General features: G+C 33.2%; 1 pseudogene; it reads left to right on the top strand.

Moving 5' to 3' along the window:
* The first annotated feature begins 3,189 nt into the window (after positions 1-3,189).
* LOC113623629 (proteasome maturation protein pseudogene) lies at positions 3,190-3,724 on the top strand (annotated as a pseudogene).
* The last annotated feature ends 4,937 nt before the right edge of the window (positions 3,725-8,661 follow it).

The raw sequence follows: 8,661 nt of genomic DNA, 5'->3' as shown, positions 1-8,661 counted from the left end.
CTCTTAATTTTAAAAATTAATCATAAATGTCTTTGAAAACCATAGAAAAATGCCTTTACAGAAGGGTATTTGAGGCCATGAATCTGAAATTAAAGACTATAAGCTAAAGTTTTCACTCATGGAAAACGTCTGGAGGACTTGTGGTGGTTTCATCTTTATTCCTGACTCTCATGAATTATAAGTGTTTGTCCTAACCATTTGTTTTGTGATTTCACTGTTTTAGTTCAATATCTGATAGTTATTTAGCATTAAGCTAATTATCTGTTATCTTAAACTTAAGATCCTTGTTCTTATCATAGTGATTATCTTATAAAATCATATTGATTTTCTGAGACAGTTAATAAATGTGAACTTCAGAAGTTTGTTTCCCTATTATTTAGCCTGCCTGAAATTTTAAAAATTAAAACTCATAAACAGATATTAAATTAATTATAATGTGACTACACAACAACACACAAATAATCCAGATAAAATATTCTGAACATTAGACTAGATGTCAAATAACCCAATATTTATTCTGAACTTATTATCTGATTATCTATGGCCCCTAAGCTAGTTATTTATACACCCATACACATATACATATCATATATATATATTTACTTTTTTAAAATAGCAAAAAATAACTATGAATATATACCCATATGCTTCTGTGTATATGTAGTATTGTTTTACATTTGATCAATCATTACATAATAAAAAGTGGCCAGTTTTTCCAAAGCTGATTTTTTCTATAGATATTCTGTAAATGATTCACAGCAGATTTATTTGAAGTACATAATCATCATAAGAGAAGTAAGCTCATAGTTATCGTTTTGATTTAGAATGTAATGATTTGAATACAAATGGATGAGAAAATACTTCGTGCTGGTCAAGGAGGGTCAAGAATGACTAGCTTGTTTATGTTAACCAACTGGCTGTGGTGAGTCTCACTAAGACTTGGATGAAAAACAGTAAGCCAGAATTGTCTCCTTCTGATATAAGAAGCTGGTAGTGGATGGGTTACCAAGGAATTCCTATTCTGAGGGACAGCTGTGGGAATAGGACTCCACAGCTCAGTGGCACATCCATTCACTGTGTGTGATGAAATCTGCAGTTTTTCAAGGTAGGAAATTTGGAAGGGAGTCAACACTATCATTATATTTCAAGGCTGGGAGTGGGGATTACTGAACTCTCTCTCTGTAGGAAACCATAGCTACCTCAAGAAGAGAATTCCACAGACATGAAAATCCTCTGATCTTAAATCAAGAATGAGAAGAAAGGAGAAGAAAAAGCAGTTTATGCCAGGTTCCTCTTTTTCTACCTTAACCACTATATAGCCTTCTTTATTATTCTTATTTTTACTTTCTTTTTTTCTGTTCTTAAAGGCTCAGTGCTAAATTTGAATAGTACATGTGTTATCTTCCTCTAATTCAGAATTTTGCTATATCCCTACATCCACAACCCATCCACACCAGCCTTTTGCACTGCTGTCTGTCTTCACCCCCCCCTTATAATTAAGGTATTGACTCAAATATAATTTTCTTACAGAGACCTTCTTTGATCATATGCCCAGTATTGTGTACTCTAACAGTCACTTCCTATCCACCACTCCATTTTACTTCACATATGATAGCACTTAGCACTATCTGGTTATTGACTAGCCTCCTCCATTAGCATGTATATTGATACCAGAGACCTTGCAGTCTTGATCCTCTTGTAGAAATGCATCTGACCCATAGAAGAAGCTTTTAAAAATATCTGTTGAATAGATTTTTAAGTCTTTTCTGAAAATTTTCAGTCTGTAATAGGATAAAAGTTTAAAAATTACTTTGTAATATGTATAAAAATTTTAATTTCACATTAGAAACCTACCAATTTATAATAATATTTTGTTCTGTTATTTTTCATTCTTGTGATTGATTAAGATTGAATTTCCACAGAGAAGCCTCTCTTTCAACGTTTAAAATATTTGATTAAAATATTAGTTCTGGGGCTTCCCTGGTGGCGCAGTGGTTGGGAGTCCACCTGCCGATGCAGGGGACGGGGGTTCGTGCCCCAGTCCGGGAGGATCCCACATGCCACGGAGCGGCTGGGCCCGTGAGCCATGGCCACTGGGCCTGCGCGTCTGGAGCCTGTGCTCTGCAACAGGAGAGGCCACAACAGTGAGAGGCCCACGTACCACAAAAAAAAATTTTTAAAATAAATAAAATATTAGTTCTGAGTTTAATCTTTTTCTTTTGTCAAATAAAAACTGATCCCATATTTAATTTCTAAAAAATTAGATCCAACAAAAATAAATGATTGTAACTTGCAGCTAAGATAACAAATTTAGAAGAGACACATTTTCAGAAATCACAACAGGAATATGAAAAGATGAAAATATCTATATCATCACTGAAACTGAGAAAAGAACATCATCCACATCTCAGGTATTATAAAGATGTCATGTGAAATATCATACAGATAGGATAGAAGTAAATCAGGCACAGTTATCTGTGTAAAGACACATTCCTCAACTGAGGAAGCACTGCAGTGTCTCAGAATAAATATAAACTTTCCTGAAAATGAACCCTGCTAACACTCCATGATTGAGGTAGAGCTAGGGATTTTAAAAAGAATGAGCCATGGGACATACTTAGAGTACATCATTTAAAATGTCCTTCTTTATTTTGAATTACCAGCATTAAAAGAAACTGGTAATGGAAGCCTGAAATTATGTGGCTATATGAAAGCCAGCAAGGGAATTAGGATTCCCCTGAGCACAACAGAGTTTCTCCCTTATGAAGGAGATTGTGTCACCAATGAGAAGTCTAGGAACAATCTCACCTAGCACCTGAAGTAGAGATCTGGAGAAGGAGTGGCAGAGGTGATAGTAAGGCTATTTAATAAGAAATTTCCAAAACTCCTGTTAGGAACACATCTACATTGATAAACAGCTATTTTTTCCAAGATAAAATGTATAAACAAGAAATAAACAATCATATAAACAATTCTGAAAAAAGATTATAATCTAAAAATAAATATTATTACAAATATCTAAATATGATATATATTTTATTATTTATGTGTAAATACTATTTTATATGTTATATAAAATACATATATATTAAAGAAGCACATTTTAAACCTAATTTGCTCCCATTTGAAAAAAATGCAGGAAGTTTATAAACAAGGAAATATTTAAAATAAGAAAACAAGTTCGCAGAGTGAGTTGAAGATGAATGCCAGAGAACTTGGATCTCAGCTAAAGGACAGTATTCCAGTTACTGAACTTTCAGCAAGTGGAACTTTTGAAAGTCATGATCTTCTTCGAAAAGGTTTTTCTTATGTGAAAAATGAACTTTTGCCCAGTCATCCTCTTTAATTATCAGAAAAAAATTTCCAGCTCAACCAAGATAAAATGAACTTTTCCACACTGAGAAACATCCAGGGTCTATTTGCTCCATTAAAACTACAAATGGAATTCAACGCAGTGCAGCAGGTTCAGTGTCTTCCTTTTCTTCCAAGCTCAAACCTTTCATTGGATATTTTGAGGGGTAATGATGAGACTATTGGATTTGAAGATATTCTTAATGACCCATCACAAAGTGAACTAATGGGAGAACCACATTTGATGGTTGAATATAAGCTCCGTTTACTGTAATGCAGTGCGCTGTTCATGGAAATAGAGGGGCTGCATCTTGTTTATAGTCGTTTTTTACTATAATTTGACATGCACAACATTAAAAGTACTGACACATGAGAAAAAATAAATAAATAATAAAATAAAATAAAATAAGAAAACAAAGATAAAAGGTGAGCTGACTGAGAGTCAAAAAAGAGTGAAAAGAGAAATGGATGAGCTAATGAAATAAAATAAGGGAACTAAAAATAATAAAGGGAAAATTATAATATAGATCAGCTTCACGTCCAAAGAATCACCACAAAATAGAAAACTGAATTACATTAGATTGGAACAAAGTTCTTCCAGAATATAGAAAAAGAAAAAAAAAAGACAAATGATGAGGAATAAGATCAGAGGTATTGAGCTTAATGGATGATAATTATGATCCTGAAGAAGAGACTGAAGCAAATGAGAAATGAGTAGACACAAGCAGAGAATAGTTTAAAGATGTAGGAAAAGACCTGAGTCTTTAGATGAATCTGTAAGGACTGCTGATCTCTAGGTAAACGTGAAAAAGTGATTCCAGTTCTAAGAATCTCCCTCTTCTAAACTTGAAATGAAGATGATCAGAAGAAGCTGACATTTTTAGAAGAGTTCTCAACCCTCGGTCCACCTCTCCCAAGCTGTCATTTAGGCAAATCCTGAGAAACTATGACTCCCATATTTGAAGAGACGTGGTAGTAATGGAATACCATGGCCTTTTCCTCTCTGATTGGGAGGGTCTGAGGGAGATGGAGGAGAAAGTAACAGTGGCAACTGCAGACAGACTAGTGAAAAAACAAAGAGAAACTGCACCACCCAGAACAAGTTTAATGAGGTATATGTTACAGCACTTTTAAATGATTGAGCAAACTAAACTAAATCTTTAATTAGAGTGAAGTGACTTCTAACTGAATTACTGAAAAAGAAAACAAAAGCAAAGGGCTCAGTGTATTTGTCATACTCACACCAGGAAATGTCAAATTTACATAAAAGTGCACAGAACACAAAACCCAACCTTCAGACTTTAAGTATGTAATGATAAGAAAGGAGTAATGGAGAATTCACTCACAGTATTTTAGAAGAAACAGTTGTAGACAGAATTACCCAAATGTAACATAGCAAGAAAAAATAAATGGCATCATGCAAATATATTAAATATGTAAACAAATAACACTCATGAAAATATATTAAAATAGTCCATTTAAAACTTGAAGACATAATGAAAAATTAAAAGAAAAATTCCTTCCAGTACTTTGTACTATAAAACTTAACAAAACAATGAATTCACTAAATTAAAGCTTAAAGAAGAAAAGATAGAGCAACAGAAGTGAGTATAAATTATGATTACAGAGAAAGGGTACAAATTGATCAAAGCAGCACCATAAAATAAATAATAAATAAATTACCAATAGAATGGTCAGGATAGAAATATAACTTATTCAACTAAACAAAGGATTTTCATAATCACATTAAATACAAAAGTAATACGCAGAGATGAGTTAGAAGGTAAGATCTGAGGACAATAATAATACAAAATAAAAATAATGGTGATCTGAAGTTAGAAAATTCAACAAATGAAATACAAAAGATATCCAAATATATAATAAAAAGTTTTCCTGAAATGTTGGAAAATTTCATACAATGTCCAAAACTTAGATAATAGATGGGTCAATAGATGGATAGAATTTTATGGAAAATAGCTAAAATATGATCATAATTTCAAATTTAGGAAAACTAAAATATGAAGAAATAATTCTATGAGAATCCTGATTGAAAAAAACAGATCTTTCAAGAGTAAGAAAATCAAGCTGTTCTCAAGATCACCACAGCAATATTCAATAATATGAAACATTGGAACAATGCCCCCAAGTTTTGTAGAATAGAAAATATAACCTTTGGGAACGAAAATAATGGCCCCTCAATGATGTCCATGCCCTAATCCCCAGAAACTATGAATATTCTACCTTACATGGCAAAAAGGACTTTGTAGACAGGATTAAATTAAGGATTATGATATGGGGAGATTATTTTGGATTATCTGTGTGAGCAAGATCTAATCATGAGCCCTTAAAAATGAAAGAAGGCAAGAAGAATGAGTCAGAGAGATGCCAGCAGGAGAAGCATTTAATGCCCCATTGCCAATTCTGAGATGTTGGGGGAAATGTACAAAAAGTAGAGACAGGCCTCTAGGAGGTAAGTGGACCCCAAGCTGAGAGCCATCAAGGAAACCAGAAACCTTAGTCCTTTAGTCTTAGAGAACTAAATTCTGCCAACACCAGAACGAACAAGGAACTGAAAAATACAAACTTTCCTGTCAACATCTTGATTTTTAGCCCCATGAGACCAACACTGAGTATTTGACTTACAGAACTGCAACATAATAAATATTACTCTTTAAAGTCACTATATTGGCTGTAATTTGTTATGGCAACAATATACGTCTAACACATAACTGAAGAATATTATACACATCCGAGCTGTGTCCATGTATAAAGGAAACAGAAGGGCATCCACAAGGATGAAGATGGTGAGTACACTCTCTTAGTGGTTCTAATGAGGTTGAATTGGAAATGCAGTACCAACTTTTCTTCCTTCTCTTATTTTTAAATATCTAAGAAAGAGTGAAACTTTCCAGTGCAGAGATTTGAGAAGCAGCTGAATAATATAAACGAAAAAAAAAAGTTTAGGAGGAAAGAAAGAATAAGAGGAATTAGCACACCATTTTTCTTATTTTTTTTCCATAGAAAAAGAGTCAAATCATATTATATACCCTTGAAAACTACGGTTTAAACATTTATATGCACACTTACATACACATAATATTTAAGAACAATGCTACTCTTAAAGACTAAAAAAAACCTCCCTTAGACAATAATATCTTAAGGAAAAATATTTCAAAAGCTCAACACATAGTTTCATTTTAATTTCATGATGTGTAAAGGAAAATTAAATATAATTCTCTGTATCATCTTATTTATATGAATTTTTTCTCCCCATTCTACTTCTACTCTATTTGTATCTTCATAGATTGGATCAATGTTGTGAAACAATGACCATGTTCTTTACATTATGAATTTGAAATAAGAAATTCAAAATAACACATAGAGAACAAATGCCAGTAGATTACCTGATCATATTAATTAGTAATCTAATGATTACTACATAAACATTATTTTCACTGTGTTAAACCTAGTTTTAAATATTTGTGCTGGATGTTAAAAAATGTATATTTTTAAATGTTTTGTTCTACTAATATTTAACCCTAACACTAAGTCTACCGTCCTATAGAAACCAATATGATTAAAGGTATTTCTATTTAACTTGTTAATATCTCAAGTAAAACTTTATATGTTCTCACTGTTTTGAACCTAACAGAAAGATAGTGAAGCAAGCAGTCACCATCAATCTATACTAAAAATCTTAATACTTATCAGGAACAGTGCCAAAAGTTCTGGTAACAACAAAAAAAATACATCCACTTCCTTCTTTCAAGGAAGTTTCCATGTAGTTTTGTGACTAGAGCTAACAATTAGCAAAATATAAGAGTAATCTAAATGGTTCTAACTCTAAATGCAACTAAAATTGCTTTGGCTGTGTTCAACACCCTACTTGCAAAAGCAACAGGAGAAATAGAATGTTGATGCTTTCTGATATTAACCCCATTACAATTTTGTGAAATGTCCTGCATTTCATTTGTCTTTCAGTGTTCCTAATCACGGATATTTGGGAATGACAGCAGGTAAACCTATTCTAAACAGAATAGCAACATGGATTTTGTTACTGTTCATTTGAGCCTGGTGTTTTGATTAAACAAAACTCTTTGTCTAAAGATCTGTCATCTTGTCGGAGAATATAAACAAATTGGATTAATTTGGGGTTGTTCCAAAATAATTTTGCTTCTGTTGGAATTCAGAAGAAGATAACTCTTACAGGAAACCATATTCTACCCTTCTTCCATTTTAAATTATAAGCATGTTCCACACAGGAACTGAGCAGATAGTGAGCACTCATTCCCCAGGCCCTAAATAGAAAGCAAATTATATAAATCTTGGTCCTTACCCAAGACTGTCACATCCAATGAACAAGCTAAACTAATACACCCAAAATAACAGTGCACACTGTATGACCAGTCATTATTTTAAATTTGGCCCTTCCTCTACAGTTCGCTTATTTGGAGACAGAAGAGAAAGTTATTATAGCCAGTGTGGTAAGCCAAAGCTCCCTTTGAGTATTTGAGATAAGAATTGAGCTAGGTATTAAAAAGTGGTAAGATTCATAAACATGAAGGTAAGGCTCTTGGGGATTCAGAGCAAAGGAAAATAAGCTTATAAATCTCTCCACGAAGAAATGAGCATACTGAGTTTGTGAGACGGTGACAACACTGGCTCCACAAAGCAGGAGAAAATTATACTGTAAACATAGACAGTGGTCTGCTTGGGGAGGGTCTTGAAAAATTAGAGAAGTATGAAATAGAAGCTAGTGAATGAAAAGTCTTGGTAGGAATGGCAACTGAAAATGGTGCTTAAGAAAAATTAATAATAAAGTTGTTGTTGGAGAACAGACTATCATATAGGCCACAGTGAGATCACTGCCACCAATACTGAGAAACTGCATAACAGAGAGGAAGTTAGTGATACACATTTTATTTCAACAGATTTATTTTGTATACACAGAGTAAAAGCAAGATTATTTATTTATTTATGTACTGAGGCATGCTTTTTAGTCATGTAACACTAGGGCACACTCCCACATAGTAATTCAAAATGCATTATTGCTAATGGTAGTTGTTTTGACCAAAAAAAGTCAAAGACTTAATTTTATTAAATTAAGTCATTCAGAGCCATGTCTCTCAGGTAATTCATGCATAAACAGTAGGTAGATGAGAAAATGAAGTGCTAGGTCAAGACAGTGCCAGAGTAGAAGCCAACTATGGTTTGTTATAATTGTACAAATCAAGGTGCAGCCTACCTCCTAGTGTTTCAGTATGAATTTACTAATGGCAGTTTGATCCCTGAAGACTACTAGAAGCCATA

Source organism: Aethalodelphis obliquidens, unplaced genomic scaffold (genome assembly GCF_003676395.1).
Source record: "Aethalodelphis obliquidens isolate GAN/ISIS:26980383/991018 unplaced genomic scaffold, ASM367639v1 scaffold11, whole genome shotgun sequence".
Classification (NCBI taxonomy): Eukaryota; Metazoa; Chordata; class Mammalia; order Artiodactyla; family Delphinidae; genus Aethalodelphis; species Aethalodelphis obliquidens.
Note: the sequence above shows the minus strand (reverse complement) of the source record. Positions and strands in the feature narration are given on the sequence as shown.